Consider the following 19817-nt stretch of genomic DNA (forward strand, 5'->3'; position numbering starts at 1 on the left):
ATATTATTATTATTGATATTATACAATTGAATGAATGCATGTGAAATAATTATATTGACGATCATAATGTAAATTCGTATAGGTTAACATAGCATAATTTATAATGTAATTTATCATTATGAAATAAATAAAACTAAACTAAAACTAAAACTTAGATACCGGTACAGTTCATAAGATTTGGTAGTCACACAGACCAACCCCTATAGACATCTATTACAAGACGACTCGCTGTGGCCAGCCTTCCTAGTATTTGCACTGATATAAGCGCGGGCGCTCGCCGTGCCCGATCAGTATCGACCAAGTAACAGACCCGAAAGCAGCGCGTGTTTTTCGCACAAAAAAATTGGAAAAGGGTATTTTGATGCCTTAAAGATGTCCACCTGTAGTGTGAAATGGTGTGGAAAGGTAACAAGAAGCTCAAATTTAAAAACAGACGGCATTACATTCCACAAATAAGTCATATTTATAATTTATTCAGAGCCGGCATAGGTCAACTTACATTGGCCACTTACGCGTCAGTAGAGGGACAGTCATACTTCTGTCCCTTTTCATCTGGCGCGACTGCCCGCCGTCCTTGAAACGGCCAATCACAGCGCGCTTAACACATTCCCCGCCCGCTCCTCGCACCCCAAACACTGGTGACTCGTATCGCGAACCAAATATGACAAGACTGCCACTCTATAGGAGGTTCTCTGTGGGTAGTCAGTATCACAAATTCGTTATGTTTTAACCCTTAGTTGCTAAGAGTGGCACTGAAGCTTGAATATATTAATGTGTTGTACCTACCCCTTTTGGGAATACAGGCGTGAGTTTTCCATGTCAGAAAATAGAAACCTAAATGAAATTAGTTACTTTTAATTGACCCACTACCTTTTGTAGTAAAGTACTATTACTTTATACCACTATACTTTTTTCAATTTTTTTTAACCCCCGACGCAAAAACGAAGGGGTGTTATAAGTTTGACGTGTCTGTCTGTGTGTATGTCTGTCTGTCTGTCTGACTGTCTGTTTGTCTGTCTGTCTGTGTGTGTGTCTGTCTGTGGCATCGTAGATCTCGAACGGATGAACCGATTTTGGTTTAGTTTTTTTTTGTCTGAAAGCTGAGTTAGTCGGGAGTGTTCTTAGCCATGTTTCATGAAAATCGGTCCACTAGGTCGCGGTCGGGGGTTTTTTCAAAATTTTAATTATGGAATTATTTTATAAATAATAATGCACTTATACGTAACTATTTAAGGAGAACCAATAGTACTTTACGTCGCAGACAAATACTCGTGAAGCTTTGCCAATATCTGAAGCTGTACCTATCGCGCTCCCTAATAACTGAGAGCAGCAGTGTCATAAACAACACTTCAAAATAAATTAATTATAATGTGAAAACTGAAGCTTGTGTTATCGTACCTAAATCTAGATACTGGAGTCACACATACAGTGTGTATTTTTTTGTTTTCCATTAAATTAGACACGTTGTTTGGTTCATTATCAGGAATTTTAAAAAAATGTTCATCGTTTTCATACATAATAAATGAATTAATCAGTGTGAGACACCCTGAAGGATAACATTCAAGTTAGTGTCAAGTAATTGACGGCACATGTCAAGACAAATAACATTAGGAAGTGGTAAAGGCTGTCACATACGTGTTCAGTAATTATTTTTATTGTTTTAATAACTCTGTAATCGTAAGAGGTAAGACGCTAGTTTCTTAGAGAAATTAATTGCATTTGATCTAAAGAACCTTCCCTTAAAGTTAACGGAATTCAATAAAAACACGGTGTATATGTAGAGCATGTTCGGAAACAGGAGAGTCGTGGAATCTAAGGGACCCTATATTCTGTGATTGTTCTCTTTCCGCACACAATTACAATTGGAAAACTACGTACGGTCAATCAATTTGTATCCTAAGTCACTCTAGAACCCTGACTTATTGACACTTGAAAAGATTATACTATGGCCCTAGGATTCAAATTTGTTCACTGTACGTACATACACTCGTACAGTAAGAGACTAACGCCGTATCTTGCGTGGGCGTCGCGTCTTATCGCATCGTCTACTTCCATATCAATAAGGTTTGATTTCGTATGCGTCGCATCGCCGTCGCGCGACCATCGCGCGAACGTCGCCCACGCAAGCCACGGCGTAAGCTGCTGCTACCAAAATCGGGTCACGTTGTCTGAAAATATCTAAAGGGCACCTAGGTGCTAAACCTTTTCAGTACTCTTTAGTGGATGATACCTTAGTCTATTGATTTGTGCATTAGACGACAACGTAATAAGTTAGAGATGTCTGGAATGAATCCAAGTATCTGCTGAGATAGCGTGGCCTTGGCAAAAATGGCGAGTTTAGGCTCTGTCCGTGGAAAAGGGTGGTTATATGTATAGAATAGGCGAGACGACTAAAAATAACTAATTAGTCCGTCAGTTAGATTATCAAAGAATTTTAGACACGTATTTTTTCTTTTTTCTCATAAACGAAAAATGACGACGACACAGTGCGTTAAAGTTTCGCGTGACGTCACGCCTAGGTACAATTTTTACTTAGAAGTGACGTCACAAGCCCCCACTCCGGAACTTTGGTGCTCTATATCTTTGTATTTTTTCATTAATTAGAAAAAGCGAAAAATATATGTTCATTATTTTTGGACGATCTAACTGACGGATTAAACAGAATGTCATTTTTTTAATGTAGACGCCATACCTACAGTACCTATCCACACGTAATAAGAGTATTTTCAATTACTTATGTGGAAGTTTCCTCTAACGTGCTAAGAATGGGTTGGTTTCTTTTCAAAATTGCGGGGGAATTCCAAGTATAAATATTCGGCAACACAACCGAAAACATGCCCAATATGCCGAATACCGAATATTTACCGAATATTCGGCCCATATCTATTTTAAACTACTTATAATTATGTACAACGGTCACAAACTCAAGGCTGAAATTGACAAATTTGAAGGTTAGCCCGACTGTCAAGTTAGGATGGAAATCGAAGTTAAGGCTTGTTGATTAAGTTTCGGCCCTACTCATTGTTTCACAGTTCTAAAGACAAGCGAGATTGTTTATTACTTTTTAATAGCGTTACTTTAAATATAATTATGTTGAATGAAAGTTAGTATTGATTAATGACCTAGCAGGCAAGCATGGTCGCGCGATAAATGATATAACATCAGGCCGTCCCTTTCGCACTATTTGTAAGGGACGGACTGATGTTTTATCGTTTATCACGCGACTATGCTTGCCTGCCTGGTTTGGATAAAATACACGTTTTTTTCATTTAATATAAGTAATATAAGTTCTGACTTCTCAGAAACAACAAGTAAATCTAAGAAATAAGAGACAGAAAAGAATTTACTTTCTGAAGAAGAATGGAAAAGGAAAATTTAGAGTTGCATTTTTAGAAATGTTTTGTACATTATTAATGAATGAAAACATTCATTATTTACTTTTTGTGACTCTTATCAAAACTAGATTAATACTTAAAAAGGTAATAATAATCATCGGAGCCACATCGAAGGTGTAGGTACTTAGTACTTACCTAATCTTTAAAAATAATTCAATGACCATTGTAAAACAAATGACTGAACCTGATCGTAAATAAACGCAGACAGTTCTTTTGGGAATACTGACTGGAATGTTTTCACGCTAATACGGTAATTATGCTACCAATTATAGGAATACTAATTTCCTAGAAAGTGTCGGGAAAATTATGCTTCATACCATAATGTATCTACATGCATGTATTGTAGTCAACTTCTACATCATCATCATCCTCCTTGCGTTATCCGGCATTTGCCACGGCTCATGGGAGCCTGGGGTCCGCTTTGACAACTAATCCCAATATTTGGCGTAGACACTAGTTTTTACGAAAGCGACTGACTGCCATCTGACCTTCCAACCCGAAGAGTTACTAGGCCTTATCGGGATTAGTCCGGTTTCCTCACGATGTTTTCCTTCTTCCTTCAGTTTTAATTCTACATGCAATCTAATTTTATTTGTAACTGTTGTAACACGATATGAAATGTTTGAATGTGTATGATTGTTTCAAACCAACCAACTGGTACCTTCCCAACATAAAATTAAGCTTAAAAATAATATATCGATCACCTGAATATAAATACCTACCGAAGAGGTAGGGACGCAGATAACAAATCTATAAGTACTGTAAAGTTGAGTAATTTCACATTTATAAAATCCATGAGAAAGCAAATTTTTAGGGAGTTTTGTCGATTTCTTCAGATTCTTTTCTGGGAGATCTATGTAAATACTCCCAAAAATGTACAAGTATACAGTAAGTTCATTTTGTCCTCGCCCTCTCACCTGTGTGCGGAGCCGAATACACAAACGCTCACGATAATATCTCTTTCGTAGCTATCCATCTCTATCGCTCTTGCGTATTGGCGCGACAGAGTCAGACTACCTTTCTGCGGCGTTTCGATTTTGTTTCGCGTCGTAAAAATGCCATTCGGCTACGGGGCTTGAATTATGAATGCGAGGGGTCCAAAATTAGCTGCGCTAGATCGTCCCTTGCTAGAGAATGGAGGGTTCGTGGTGCCAACCTGCAACCTAATAACGCTTAGTGGTGGCGAAGTATTTCAGGAAAAATGGAGTTTGTTAACTTTGAAAGTAATTATTTGCAGCCGTGGTCTGATAGAGGTTAGCCGCGTAAGTCCGCTTTCACATTATCCGATCCGATATCGGATGTCGGAAGGATTTCAATAGTAAAAATCCAAGATGGCGCCTGTAATGTATGGGATATCGGTCCGACATCCGATATCGGATCGGATAATGTGAAAACGCACTAAGCTGAATACCCGGGTTCACTCCCCGGCTCGGCCACCGGTGGCCTTTGTCTTTCGTTTTGCTTAAAAATCTAACTTCATAGATAGCCGTATGCAATTAACATAAGTTTTTTATTTATTTAATAAAGTGTTTATTAATGAAGCAATACGGATTCAAACTTTCATAAAATGTTACCTAAAAACTTAATGCATGGCGTGTTACATTTTGTGGACTTCAAAATCTTTATCTGTTCAACAAGTAAAGTAGCTAAATTACAATATATAAGTACCTATACCAAAACAATGAAGTATGTTTATTTCAATTTGACTACTTCGTGCATTCACAGACTACGTTAATTTGGCCACGATAACCTGAACAATATCAAATATTTAGGTATTTGTCGACTGATAATATTATTTGATCAGGCAGATAAGCAAGGTCGCGCTGAAAATAATAATACGCACCTACCGCGAAGTTTCTAATGCTACTAAATTAATTTTTCTACTCCCGAACTGTTATACGTCATTTACACGGTCGTGCATAGATCTTTAAAACCCTACATAAAGGTCTATTCCACCAAGCCAGCGTCCGCCGGCTTTCCGCGCATGCGCGCAGTATCGAAAAAACTGAAAACGCATTGTTTGGCTCTGTAACCATGGCAACGCCTTATAACGACACTGCGCGAGTGCGCAGAAAGGCTTTGAGCAGCTGAGCTGACAGTGCAAACCTTTGCGTCAAAATACAGGAAGCAGTGTGAATTTCACGAAAGTTATTCAAGAAAACTATTAAAAACTAAGTGCATGGTCGTAGAAAAAGTATTGTATGCAACGGTGTTTAACTGAGTCAAAAAATACTCGTGTCGTCTCAATAACAATTTTCGGCTTCGCCTCAAATTGTTACCCACGCCACTCGTCTTTTTTGACCTCCTTTAAACGCCTGTTGCATAAAATACTATTATCTGTGCACATTTATGGAAACAATTTAATTATTCTTTTTTAATCTTTTTACAAAATATAGAATGAGGCACAAACCTGAAAGTGGCTTTCCAAAAGACTACAGGGGGGTTACCATGACGTGCTAAAGCCGTTCAAAGTACAATAATAAACTGACACCAGACCAGACACAATCTTGGAATGAGAAATAAGGTTTTAAGAGTTTTGCCGATATTTATCTTGAATTTTAAAATAGATTAATAAAAAAAATTAAGAATGTCCCTGAAAATATTTATTCATTCAGTAGTTGGCACATTCATTCATCACTTAATTTGATATCTTGAGTAGAGTAAGAGTAGGCGAGTTGTCATATATTGGAGCCGAATCCATGGCGTGTCAAAGACGAAGTTGACACAAATATAAATATACTCAGTCGAAAATCCCTCCCTTCGGTGGTCGCGCGAAAACTCTGTGTTCGCAAAATAAACTAAGTGAGCAAACAACGAGGTTGGTTTGACGTAAGCAACCACTAACTCGAGATGTTTGACATTTCTACTGAAACAGCAAGCAGGAATATGTGAATAAGAAACTTGACTGTGTCCAAATTAATATTGCCAAATACCTTTATTATCTACCGAATGTGGGGACTATAACCCGAGCCCTCTCATGCATGAGAGGAGGCCTGTGCCTAGCAATGGGACGTATAATGGGCTCAATTAATTATTTATTACCTGTATTATGGAGTTTTTTTTCTAGGTCAACTTCTTTTGACACAAATTCATATTTAAAAATTAGTCAGGCTACAGGCTATTTATACAGATCGAAATTGTTTTTGAATACTTGTTAGTTTGGGATGAAAATGAAATGAAGACAGTTAAAAGAATCGACCAAAAACCAAAGGCTAAACGCTGGCGTTGAACCAATTGGGTAGGTAAAGTTTTTTGAATTTAATAGCACATGAGGTGACAATGCCTTCGCGCGTGCTGAATTGTAAGAAATTAGAAAAAAAAAACACCAATTACAGCAAAGTGACACTGAGGTCGCTTTTTTTTATCTGCTATTAAATTTCACAATCGTCAAATCGGTCACATAAAAAAAGATAGTAAAAATAAATTAAACGAAATAAAAATAAACGAGCAACCAACGTGATTGTTATAACGTGTTCTATCAGAAAAATATATTATTTGCCTATCTTCAAAAAACTACCTACCCAATTGGTAGAGTGGCTCGACAGAAACGCTTCATCATTGTATTGGCTGTCAAAGTAGGTAGGTACCTACCGAGTAGAGAATGCGTCTGAATTACAAATCACGGCTACATAAATAGCGTTGTGAAGTATATAGGTAGAATTATTGTCGTTACTTATGATATTAAGCTCAGCGTAGAAAGTTTAGGTATAACGAAGTTAAAGACGCTATTTTGAGAGTTACAGGGTAGCTGCGTTGTGTACATAACACAACGTTATGTTTTGCTCCACCCTGCCTTTTTGACGTCACCGGTGGTCCCAAGTATGCCCAATATAACCTTATATGGATGGTGATAAGCAATAATGTGTCAACCCACAAAAACTAAAAAAATTAGATTTTAATGCCATGTTATAGCTGGATTTTTAAACTTCTATTTGCAAAAATGACCTTTTCATTTTGAAAATTTTTACTATCCCAAAAGTAAAAAAATAGGTTAACACAAATCCTATATCGTGTGTTGCCTGTTTTGCATTAATGTGTCAAGAACCTTAACTTATTATAGTAATTGGCAGAAGACATATTTAAATTACAATAATGTGTTATGAGTGTTGACTCAACGATTTTTTTACACTTGACTCATTCTTGCAAAACGCAAAAAATGACATAGTTACCCACTATGAGACTTGAATGATTATTGCAAAATGATATTTTATTCGTTGTTTTATGCTACGACCCGTGTTATAAAACATAAGTCATTATTGTTAAATTATATTCGGGTCATAAATTGTTCGTTTTTGGTGTAAGTACCATGACACTATATTGTAAAATATAACTGTTCATATTAATTTATGTTTGAATAAGTTATGACTTAGTCCATTAGTATATTTTTGCACATGAATGGTAAATTCAGTACGAAATTGAACATTTTAAGTCATGAATATACATATTCGTTATTATAATTTGCAAACATTTTTTACAAGTACGTGTTTATATAAAAATCTTATATAAGCTACTATTTTTTTATAATTACTAATTACATTAAGACGTGTTAATGTATGCATAAAAATATTGTTAGATTTTTGAATACTTACTGAATGGTAGTTTATTATTTTGTTAAAGATATTTTATGTTTTGTTCTTGTACAAGTCATGAGTTATTCATAATTTAAATGACTTAGGACGCCAGTGTCACGATTAGGGTCTGAATTACTAGCTAAAAGAGAGAAATGAGTAATCCAAATTCGTGCAAAAAAAATATTAATTTATTTAAATGTCGGAAACGGAGACGAAGTTCGGAAACGAGAAATTTAATGATTAAATTTTGAGCTAATTTAGGTCGTAGGTTCTAGTTTTTATAAATTCACACAAAATCCTGTCTACACTGCGGTTAGGTACTCTCGCCTGGTTTGTGCCGTCGGTGGGGGCCTTTTGCCCACGCTCCTCTGGAAATGCAGCCGACCGTAGGTACTCAGGGGCTGTCCGAGGGCTCGGCAAGGGTGGTCTGCTCTGCCTGGCGAGAGTAGCGATGGTGGTGATGTGGCTGAGGTGTGGTCTACACACCAAATGTCAGCCCGAACCTTGGACCCTGAGATTAAGAGCGTTTCTTAGCGTAAAAAAATATTTTGTTGTATATTTTAGATAAGTAGTTTGTTTTTTTTAAAGATGATTATTTGGTTTTTGTAACGATTTTTTGTTGAAAAAGCACAGATAATTTAAATATGTGTCTAGAAATGATCATTACTCTAATAGTTAATTTATAGTATTTTATTCAACAGGCGTTTAAAGGAGGTCAAGAAATATGAGTGGCGTACTTTCCACGAGTATTTTGGAGTCAGTTAAACACCATTGCATACAATACTTTTACAACGACCATGCACTTAGTTTTTAATAGTTTTTTTAAATAATTCTCGCGAAATTCACACTGTTTCCTGTATTGCAAAGGTTTGCACTGTCAGCTTAGCTGCCCAAAGCCTTCCCGCGCACGCACGCAGTATCGTTAATGCAATGCGTTGCCATGATTACAGAACCAAACAATGCGTTTTCAGTTTTTTCGATACGCACAATCCTGTAAATGACGAATAACAATTCGGGAGTAGAAAAATCATTAAAAGGTTTGATTAATGAAAAATGTATTGATTCCTACATGACGACCGGTCTGGCGCAGTCGGTAGTGACCCTGCCTGCTACGCTGCGGTCCCGGGTTCGAATCCCGGTAAGGGCATTTATTTGTGTGATGAGCACAGATATTTGTTCCTGAGTCATGGATGTTTTCTATGTATATAAGTATTTATATATTATATATATCGTTGCCTAAGTACCCATAACACAAGCCTTCTTGAGCTTACCGTGGGTCTCAGTCAATCTGTGTAAGAATGTCCTATAATATTTATTATTATTTTATTATTTATACCTAATAACATAAGTGACCATGACTGATATATGTTACTTAACACTTATAAAGTTAAAAATATGCATAGGTAGAGTATTTTACAATAACAATTTATGTGCTTTAACATGTTTATTTAAGACTCATAGATATTTTTAAACAATTAGCAAAAGTGGGTTAAGTATCATAACACAGTCTTGAAAAAGTTTGACGTCGTCGAACAATTCGCAATAAAAGAAAAGGGCATTATTTCGTCAAATTGAAGTTTGTTTTGAAATTAAGCTACAATAATCACTACTACTGAACGTATTATAGCTGAAAAACACAACAATCTATATAAAAAACTATTTTTTTTTAAGAGAAACACAAAAAAATGAGAAAAAATCTTTAGACGCCAATATCACATGCCAGTAAGAATTTTAGTTTTGTTAAGTAATAAGTATGTATTATATATGCTAAAGTATACCTGTAGTAAACCATTCGATCAGCAATTCCCGTCAACTTTGTACAATGTCATTTTAATTGATCCTATTTTGTTACCAACATTTAGTAATATAATTCGACTTTCGTAAGATATATACAGGATAATTGTTATAATTAAGAAAATATAGATACTAAGAGAACCTTAATGACGAAATAAAACTTAATAAAATCTCAATTCATCAACAAAATCTTGGTAACAAAATAGGAATTAATAAAAACAAATTTAACTTTTCCCTTAATTTTTGTACAAAGTTGACGGGAATTGCTGCGATACAAAAACTTTCTCTTCAAGTTTTTTTTTTTAGTGAAGCCTTAATATTCGATTAAGACTCTTATTTGTTCTAAACGCCGAGAACTCCGAAAAGCAACTCCATTGGGTTGAATATATAAAAAAAGTCAAGTCAAATGTATAATATACTATGGTTATATTATAACTTGCAGGAGGCTTACAGCGAACACAAAAGTTCGTAAAGAGAAAGTATTTTGTGTCACTCTAATTGCACCTATTAATCAGAATACATAAAAGGAAAAATTGTCCGCAATTTACGAATTCAGCGTTCTAGAACTGATGATGATGATGATGGACTAACTTATACAAGAGACTTATTACGAACCTGGTATTCCGCTCTGTAAAAATCTGATTAAATAAAGGAAAACATTTTTAGGAAACCGGACTAATCACTATAAGACATACGCTCTGGGTTGAATGGTCAGATGGTTGTTGCTTTCGTAAAACTAGAGTTTCTGCTAATTCTTGGAATTAGTTGCCAAGCAAGCCACATAGAAAGCACCCTTGTCTCTTATTTTCGTGTAAGTCAAAAATGCATAATCTTGTCTAATATTGATAATTTATTCAATATCATCATTTGACGATACTACACGATGGGCTGACAAGTATTTCTAACTCCGAGTATCTATTGTGTCCTAGATCCAGAACACAAAGGCTTGTAATCCTATACCTATTTCAGCTGAGATCTCTAACAATTAGACCTAGATCCTAACAGAATTAGAATTTAAATGTCTGTGTTTGCTGGTTTAATGAGATTACTCAGACCCTAATTCACGACAACTTGTAGTATTTTGCTGTAAAGGATTATTTGAGAGATTATTTTTAAACAATGTTGATATGAAGTGAGAAGACGTACTTGGTGTTTTTATTGTTTGAATTCCTTTAATTTTAAAGCTTATTTCGTTTAAGGGGCCTTCAGATAAAAAATATCACCTCCAGTGTGGAGTTAATACCAGTGCCTTTGAAAAAGTTACAACTTCACCTTGAAAAGGAGTTAAAAATCCACGACATATAAAAATGATAAAACATGCACATAATTTGCTGTTTTTTATGCTCATTTTATCAGTTAAACCTCGCAGCATCCGCATTCATTGATAAGTTATGAAAATAACTAACAAATAAAACTTTTAGCATTATTTGAAATTAAATGAAATATTTATTTTCCAACTAGGCATATCACAATGCGCACATGAACGTCAAATAAAGCTACGCCGGCTCTAACCCTACGCCTCAGCATCGAGAAGATTTCAGTCCCCCCTTAGTTGGAGGGGGTATCCACTATGGGACCGGCAAGAAACTCGGCGGGCCACTTCTTTTCAATACATTATATATTTTGTACCTATTGTAATGTACTGTGTAGTTCACAAATATTTTTTAAACAAACAACATGACAAAATTATATTTACGCGTCTCAATGTTTGACAATGACAATAAAGTCCTGTATACATATATTTGGAATGTGATCTCGATCCAATTGGTCAATAGAAAATTGCGCTGTTAAATTTATTCTATAGGAGGACAATCGGTAATAAATTGCTTCTTTTTTGACTGCCAAATGCGTCATGTTTTCATCTTAGGTACCTAATCTGTTTGTATGTCGATATGGTGCAGTCAAGATCAAATAGTGGCGGTTCAAGGGGCCAACTATATTATTATGAGAACATCATTATTCCTATGGTAGGTAACAAATCAGCTTTTAGCTGTAATAGCATACTGTATCTTATGTAATATGTATGTAAAATAAATACGTTTGTAGTTTTCATTGTCTACAAAATTTATGAAAGAACGTTAGGTCAGATACTCGTAAATAAAATCAATCAAACCGAGAAATAACTCGATATCCTCACAGGTTACATTTAAATAACTATCAGGCAGTAAATACCTTCAAATGCTCAGCGGGTCAATAAAACTACACTTACCGATTTATTTTAACAATTTTCACTACTAAACAATGTTAACTTCACTTGCTTCTAATCCCATCACTAATATGTGTTGTTTTGTTTTTTTTTATCGAGGTTGTGTATACGCGTGGCGTGGCCAGGGCCCGGTGGGAAACTGCCAGAGGAGCGCTAGTGTCGCGCTAATACGCCCTCCGTACAAGGTTGCGATGCGCGCTAGAAGGTTGTAACTCTGAAAATCTGCGGAAACTGTGTAGAACCCTAGTATCTGTAACCCTGTAAGTAGGTATCACGAAATTAATCTAATTTGATGAAATAAATTAATAGGTACACATATGCTTCATGTGGCCATGATTTCAACGATGTTTTTGAGTAAGGTATTTTTTTTATAACAGCTTCGGACAAAGTAAATAATTCTAATTCGGTTGAAATTATTCTTAATTATTATGTACTAGCTTTTGCCCGCGGCTTCGCTCGCGTTAGAAAGAGACAAAAAGTAGCCTATGTCACTTTCCATCGCTTCAACTATATCCACTTAAAAAATCACGTCAATTCGTCGCTCCGTTTTGCCGTGAAAGACGGATAAACAAACAGACACACACACTTTCCCATGTATAATATTAGTATGGATATGTGTATTGCGTGTATGATATTTAAGTCAATCACCGACGAGACTAATTATGTATTTAAAGTTTTATACTTTTAGGATACTATAACAAAACACGAGTGAAGTGTTGTTTACTAAAAAAGTAGTATTTTTTTTTTTTATAATTACAGCTCCTGACTCCTGAGTAACGTGTACAAATATACCAAATCACAATCTATTATTGAGACAAAAAAAGCGGTAATAACTTGGGGACGTATATCTGTTATTACAAATACTTATAATGACCAAATCATATCTATCATTGGGACAGAAATATGCAGCATTTTAAACTAAATAGTTACAGTTAATACGCAACGTTGTAACTTCTAAACTTCAAAAATGTAGATATTACCATTTCACAAGCGGTCGTAGAAGATCTTAAAGCTCTTTAGCTCTCAACCTTGCTTTAAAAAGCTGCAGCTTTCTCTCTGACTAAGAAGAAAATGTGATAACTAAAATGACAAGGTGGCATGGCAGCGCATTTATTAAAATAAATGACACAATGTATTCACTATTTAAACTGGCATAAATTCGATAAAAAAATAAAGTACAAGTAACAACCAGTTGCCATCGTGCTGTGTATGTGATTACTGAATTTGGCGAAATACTTAATTTGAAGATTGGCAAAAATCTGTGCCATGAAATAACGCCAAAAATCTGTGCCATGGAATAACGCCAAAAATCTGTGCCATGGAATAACGCTAAGTTATCAAACGTCACCATGTCAATAATCGGCTTCTTATCTCTTCTAGATCATCTTCTTTTCGTTATTCCGGCACTCTTCACGCCTCTCTCACGCCTAGGGTCCGCGTATGACAATTAATCCCAAGATTTGGCGTAGGCACTAGTTTTTACGAAAGCCACTGCCAGGTGGCATTTCAACCGGAAGGGCATTATTGGGATTAGTCCAGGTTCTTTACGATGTTTTCCTTCTCGGAAAAGCGATATTATAGTAGGTACTTATATAAGTTCCGAAAAACTCATTGGTACGCGCCGGTCTAACCTCTTGATTACCTCTAGATACGACCTCGGTCTCTTTAAAGCAAGAATGAATAGGCTATTACTGAATCGGCGAGCTCCATCTTAGACTCTGTCTTCACTTTCCATCAGGTGTGACTAGGGTCAAACGCTGATCAGTCTACACTAAAAAAAAATAAGATGAGGAGATGGAAAAAAAGAGTCATTTGTCTGACATTATGGAGCAATTTCTCAATATCTCTTGAAAAATGTAGTCATACAGAATCTCATCAAACGGCGCTACGCGTAGCATATTAAATGTCCGCCGTGAACATGTTGGCCTACTAAACTTGACTCGCGAACCCCGGCAGCCTTCACCTATTAAGCGAGGCTGAATGTAATCATTCGTCTACATCTGTAGATTAAACTAGTCAAATGGTACATAAGGGCAGGTAAATAAGGGTATGGTAGCCTTGTGATTGGGTGTTTGGTTGAGCAAACATTTGCAAACAAATGTTATTTTCCGTGAATAAACTTTACTACGTAAACTGTTCGAAAATTTTACTTACTTGTTGATGTTAATAATATACTTGTCGGCGCAGTAATTATGTCTTCCTCATCCATATCTCTCTCTAGCTCGTCGTCTCATTAAGTCATCATTCACTTACTTTAATTTCAAAGACATACCATTGAATTAAAATTTATGAGGGGGTTCATTTAGTCATCAAAATCGATAAACGACAGCAAATATCAGTACTAAAATATTTCAAAAGTTTTTAGTTTTTTAAACTTGTCGTTTTATAAGATATAAACGCATATTAATTGGTAAGGCCGGCAAGTCCGGCAACAGACAGTCTTAAAATTCATAATCTGAAAAAATCATAGTCTTACAAAATTCAGATCGAGTGTATGGAGTTCCATACAATTTCGCGACTGTTCCACACACACTCTTGTTTTTTAAGTTTACTTATGAATTTTCAGATTAATCTGACAGATTGCATACAAGTCTTTTTTAGGGTTCCGTAGCCAAAATGGCAAAAACGGAACCCTTATAGTTTCGTCATGTCCGTCTGTCCGTCTGTCCGTCTGTCCGTCTGTCCGTCTGTCACAGCCGATTTACTCGGAAACTATAAGTACTACAGTGATGAAATTTGATGGGAATATGTGTTGTATGAACCGCTACAAAATTATGACACTAAATAGTAAAAAAAAGAATTGGGGGTGGGGCCCCCATACATGTAACTGAGGGATGAAAATTTTTTTTTTCGATGTACATACCCGTGTGGGGTATCAATGGAAAGGTCTTTTAAAATGATATAAAGTTTTCTAAAAACATTTTTCTTAAAGTGAACGGTTTTTGAGATATCAGCTCTCAAAGTCGTAAAAAGTATGTCCCCCCCCCCTCTATTTTTATAACTACGGGGTATAAAATTCTAAAAAAAATAGAGGTGATGCATGCTAATTAACTCTTTCAACGATTTTTGGTTTGATCAAAGTATCTCTTATAGTTTTTGAGATAGGTTGATTTAACTGTAATTTTGGTTTGCTGCTACGGAACCCTTTGTGCGCGAGCCCGACTCGCACTTGGCCGGTTTTTTAAGATTATGAATTTTAAGACTGTGTGTGGCGTGCCTAATATCTGCTACTCCTTGACGTTTTCAAACTTGTCTGTTTGTTTGTTATCAATATACCTAGATATTTTTCTGGCACGAACGAAGTGACACTAGTGACTTCCTTCCGATATTTAGTTTATCGATAACTTAAAACATTATAATATGTCATCAATTATTATAATTATGTCATTCTTGAGTATTTTCATGTGCTCTGCCTACCTCGTTTAGGGAATATAGGCTTGAATTTATGCGTAGGTATATAACATTAAATTTTTACACAAATTTCACATATTTGAAAATAAATGGACAAACGAACCATATTTTAATCGTTTACATGGTTTTTCAATATTTTAGAGATGATTATTATTAGGGGTAATTAAGAACCTTTGTAAGACTATTTATCGATAAAAGGGTTGATGATTTTTTATTTTGTCAAGCACTAACAACTTGACGTTCGTGCCAGAAAAACATCTAGGTATAGTTATCAATCAGATTTTCATGTTGACTTGCTGACTCCCTGATATTGAGTGGAAACTGAAACTACCTGTAGTTGGTTAGATATATTTGTGACTTTTTTTAAAAACTAAGATTTACCTCTGAACATAGCGAATTAATTAACAACATAATATACTTTATAATTGTATCGCTTAACTTCAAACCTGGGTAAATCTATTCTGCTTTAAGGTAAATATATAAAAAATATAATATGATCTGAACGGAGTGAACGGTAATCAACCTTATAGCAGAATGGATTTACCCAGTTTTGAAGTTAAGTGACACAATTACTCTCTATTCAAGCAAGCAGAGTAATGTCGTATTAAATATGTAATATCGTGTAAGCTTACAATAAAGTAGGTATATTAGATATTATTGGTGTGGCAGTAGATGTAATAATTGGAACAGACCTCAATTTCCTCAAATGAACAATGATGACGTCATAAGACTAAGCGGCCAATCGTTTGCGGCTTATCGCTGTGGGAGATCTCTGCCTCTATAAATAAAGTATTTCGTTTATGCTAGATCTTTTTGGAATTATTTCGAACAGCTTGATGAAAAATCTTGTGTTTTATAATTACCTCTGTAATATTTTGTTAATCATAATCACACAGGTTGGCTAGCAATGAAACATAAAGTGGGCTGACTAATTACTCGCTGTTCCAAAAATCATAAAACATAATGTAAAAACAGGTAACTTTTTACTGAGTTTTGACCCCATCTTACGGTCCGTCTTGGGTGTCGTTAACCGAATAAGAGCCACGTTTGCCCTAAAAATGTGATAATAATAAAATAAGCAAAACATGCCCTAAAAATAAATCTGTTTAAAAATTATAGCAAAAATTATGCCACGATGATCGTTAGCTAATAAAGTTATAAAATGTTTTATCTTTCCAGATATTAAGAAACCAGCAGTTTCGCTGCAGTCTGTGACATCTACGTGGAGTCTTATGCGTTTAAACTTCATTGCATTAGAAGCGCCATCTGTTATTGATTCTTAAACATTTCCGCATCTACACCTCTAACCTAGGGCAGCTTTGGGGCGGCCACATCCTGAAATTAAGGCTAAGCCTGCCTGAAGTGAAGTTTACCCACAGTTCCGTTAGATGGCGTTTTCAGTTTGTTAGCTAACTGAAGTTGGAGTGTCGTGCTTTCAGGCGTAGCGGAAAGTTTGTAATGTATCCGCTAGATGCCAGAGTAGTTACTAATGTCAAAAATATAAATAATAACTCCCAATAAGATAAATAAAGTTTAAAATGAAGTACCTCTGAACCCAAAGGTTAGCTGGTAGAGAATGCCTTCTGGCTTAAAGTTCGCTTTTTGTGCTACAAAGTTTAAATAAACAAATAAAGTAATCTATATAGTTTCAGTGCCACTCTGAGCAATTAAAGGGTTAAATGAAATGAAATTGTGATATTTCAGTGACAGGTTGCTTGCTCATCACCCACACGACAATAGACGAGACGACTAAAAAAAAAACTAATTAGTCTGTCAAAGAATATTAGACACGTATTTTTTCTTTTTTCTCGTAAACGAAAAATGACGACGGTACAGTGCGTTGAGTTTCGCGTGACGTCACGCCTAGGTACAATTTTTACTTAGAAGTGACGTCACAAGGCCCCATTCCGGAACTTTCATGGGCTATATCTTTGTATTTTTTTTTATTAATTAGAAAAAGCGAAAAATATGTGTTCAGTATTTTTGGACGATCTAACTGACGGACTAAACAGAATGCCATTTTTTTATGTAGTCGTCAGCCCTATTGAACCCATATCCCACAGCCGGTTCCGACGATAGCCACGGGAAGAAAATATGTGAAATTCTTAACCCGCTTTATTCTTAAAAAATATATCACATATCGAATGCAAGAGAATTCGAGTTCCCATGTGGATTATTTACACTTTTATCCTTTGTTTTCAACGCCCTCATCCATCGCTACTTTACTTGGAATCATAAAATATTAATAAATTCATAATGGATAACAGATTTCGCGTATCGGGTAATCCTTCTTTAACTAAAAGGAAACTTTATATTCGGGCTGGGGAGGTAAATATGTATAAAATACAGACAAATTTAATAAAGCAGATGTTATTCATTTAATTAATAATTCCATAACGGGTTTTTATTCAATTACGAGGAAAAAAAAATCATATTTCAGATAAATAAGGTTTCAACCGTACACAACAATGTACAGAAAAAAATTCAAACTAAAATTATACTTATAGTATTTCCTATATCATAGAAACGTATCACCAAAATAACCGTAATATCAATAAACTTTTTTGTACACTACTTTTTGTGTGTTTTTTTTCCCGCACTGTCGATTTAAAGCACTCCCTTAGGTCGTGTTGTAATTTATCTCCACTTTTTTCGAATTTCCTTTTTTCCGCACTTATATCGTAATGTTACTATTACAGTTATCTATGCTACTCCATATAATTTTAACTTTTTGACAAGCAACAACGTCTACAATCGATGCCACTAGGCTTAGAATCGGCTAGGCTTAGAGACCGTGCCGTGAGTTAAAGATTCACCCAAGGCAGTATATTTCCACTTTTAAAACCCCTTATAATATTCCTAATTAGAGATAGGCCGAATATGGACTTTGCCGAATACAAATATTCGGCCGAACATTCGGTTCAGCTCTTACCGAACCGAACATTCGGCCGAATATTCGGTTACGCCATATTTTTAAGGCGGATGTTAAGATTAAAATTATCAAATGATTGATAATAGTTACATATGTTACTATAACTATGTTCTTATGAATTATGACTTAGTGCTTAGTGGATAACTAAAACCTAGTTAAAACAACTCTGAACTCTTCTCAACTCTTAAACTACGGTTTTTTAACTTTTTCACAAAACAATTGTATTTACCTACATTTTGACGCATATGTAATTATAGGCCCCCTTGTATAACAAATGACTATTAAACCTACCACTATTCTAACTATGTAATTCAATTACTTTGTAAACAGGAACCCTCAGTGTAAAACACCTTAAACTTATATTGACCGGGATATAGACCGTGATTACCTTTTTGATTTTTGACGAGCTCCCGATATTTCGACGCAGTTGCATGCATCAATGAAAATAACCGTGAATCATAAAAGGACTAAGGATGTTTGTGAAGGAAGCGCCATCTAACCCATTTTTCTTTAAGACGCCGCGTGGAAAGTTCGCGCTGATTTAAGGCATGATCCTTCCGAACCATTAATCAGGCAAAATGAGGAAAAGGGTTAAAAATATTTATCAATAAAGTCAGCGCTGTGACGCCGGTGCCGGGCCTTTGTCGTCGATTTACGTTCGACCTACTTAGACAGGACCGTTTAGGTTTTTATGCTTTGAATTTAATGTATCGTAATATAAACTAAATTATACTTTATTGAATTTTTTAGAGGTAAGTATAAAAGCTTTATTTGTTATAAAAACTTTACCTTTGTGATGCATTAAAAATCGCAAATTACGGCTGGCATAAATATAAAATATAGTGTTACAACAAATGGCTTTAATTTAATTATTGTTTCGTAATTAACTTATCTATTTAATTACTAATAAAAAAAAAATACCTCTGGAAAAATAGGACAATAATATTGCACAAAAAGAAGGCCGCAAAAGTATCTGACACAATCTTATTTCTAGAGCCATAGCACCCTGTATGTTATTGTCGGTGACTGAACAGTTACACTGCCATTCTTATTTGTCTCGTACTATTTCGTAGGCCGAATCATAAACAGCAAATCACATTACAGTAGGTATTCTGGCCGGCAGCGTTAAGTCGATCGAACGTCCGCGCTGCCAATCGGCTGTCGGCACTGCAGCGTTGCAGCAACGGAAAACGGGCCACGTCACTGACAATTTCCTTGATGAATTGAGTTGCTGGAGTTGCCGTATTGCTGTAGCGTTTGAAATGTTCAACGACGTGACTCACTTCATCAAGGGTTTGACGATTTGACAGTTTCTCGTTTCCCGCTGTTGAAATTGCTTATGTGTCGGTTGAAAGTTTCCCCAATTATGAAATTTTTTATTGGAAAATTTTCTGATCAATATTTTTTTTTTTCCATCATTAATATTTTTTTCGGTGCTTGGTGCAACTTGTTCATGGAGACGTTCCGTAGGTACCTAATATTTTCGATGTTGTTGTTTCAGCGAGAGG

The 19817-nt window shown here is 35.6% G+C and overlaps 1 protein-coding gene across 1 annotated transcript in view; it reads right to left on the bottom strand.

Moving 5' to 3' along the window:
- The window catches only part of LOC125236614 (synaptotagmin 1), a 62262-nt gene extending 50165 nt beyond the window's left edge, over positions 1–12097 (bottom strand). Inside the window, exon 1 of the mRNA XM_048143599.1 lies at positions 11970–12097. The gene's annotated coding sequence lies outside the window, so the exon portion shown is untranslated. The remainder of the gene's footprint in view (positions 1–11969) is intronic.
- Between the last annotated feature and the right edge of the window lie 7720 nt (positions 12098–19817).

Source organism: Leguminivora glycinivorella, chromosome 1, assembly GCF_023078275.1.
Source record: "Leguminivora glycinivorella isolate SPB_JAAS2020 chromosome 1, LegGlyc_1.1, whole genome shotgun sequence".
Classification (NCBI taxonomy): domain Eukaryota; kingdom Metazoa; phylum Arthropoda; class Insecta; order Lepidoptera; family Tortricidae; genus Leguminivora; species Leguminivora glycinivorella.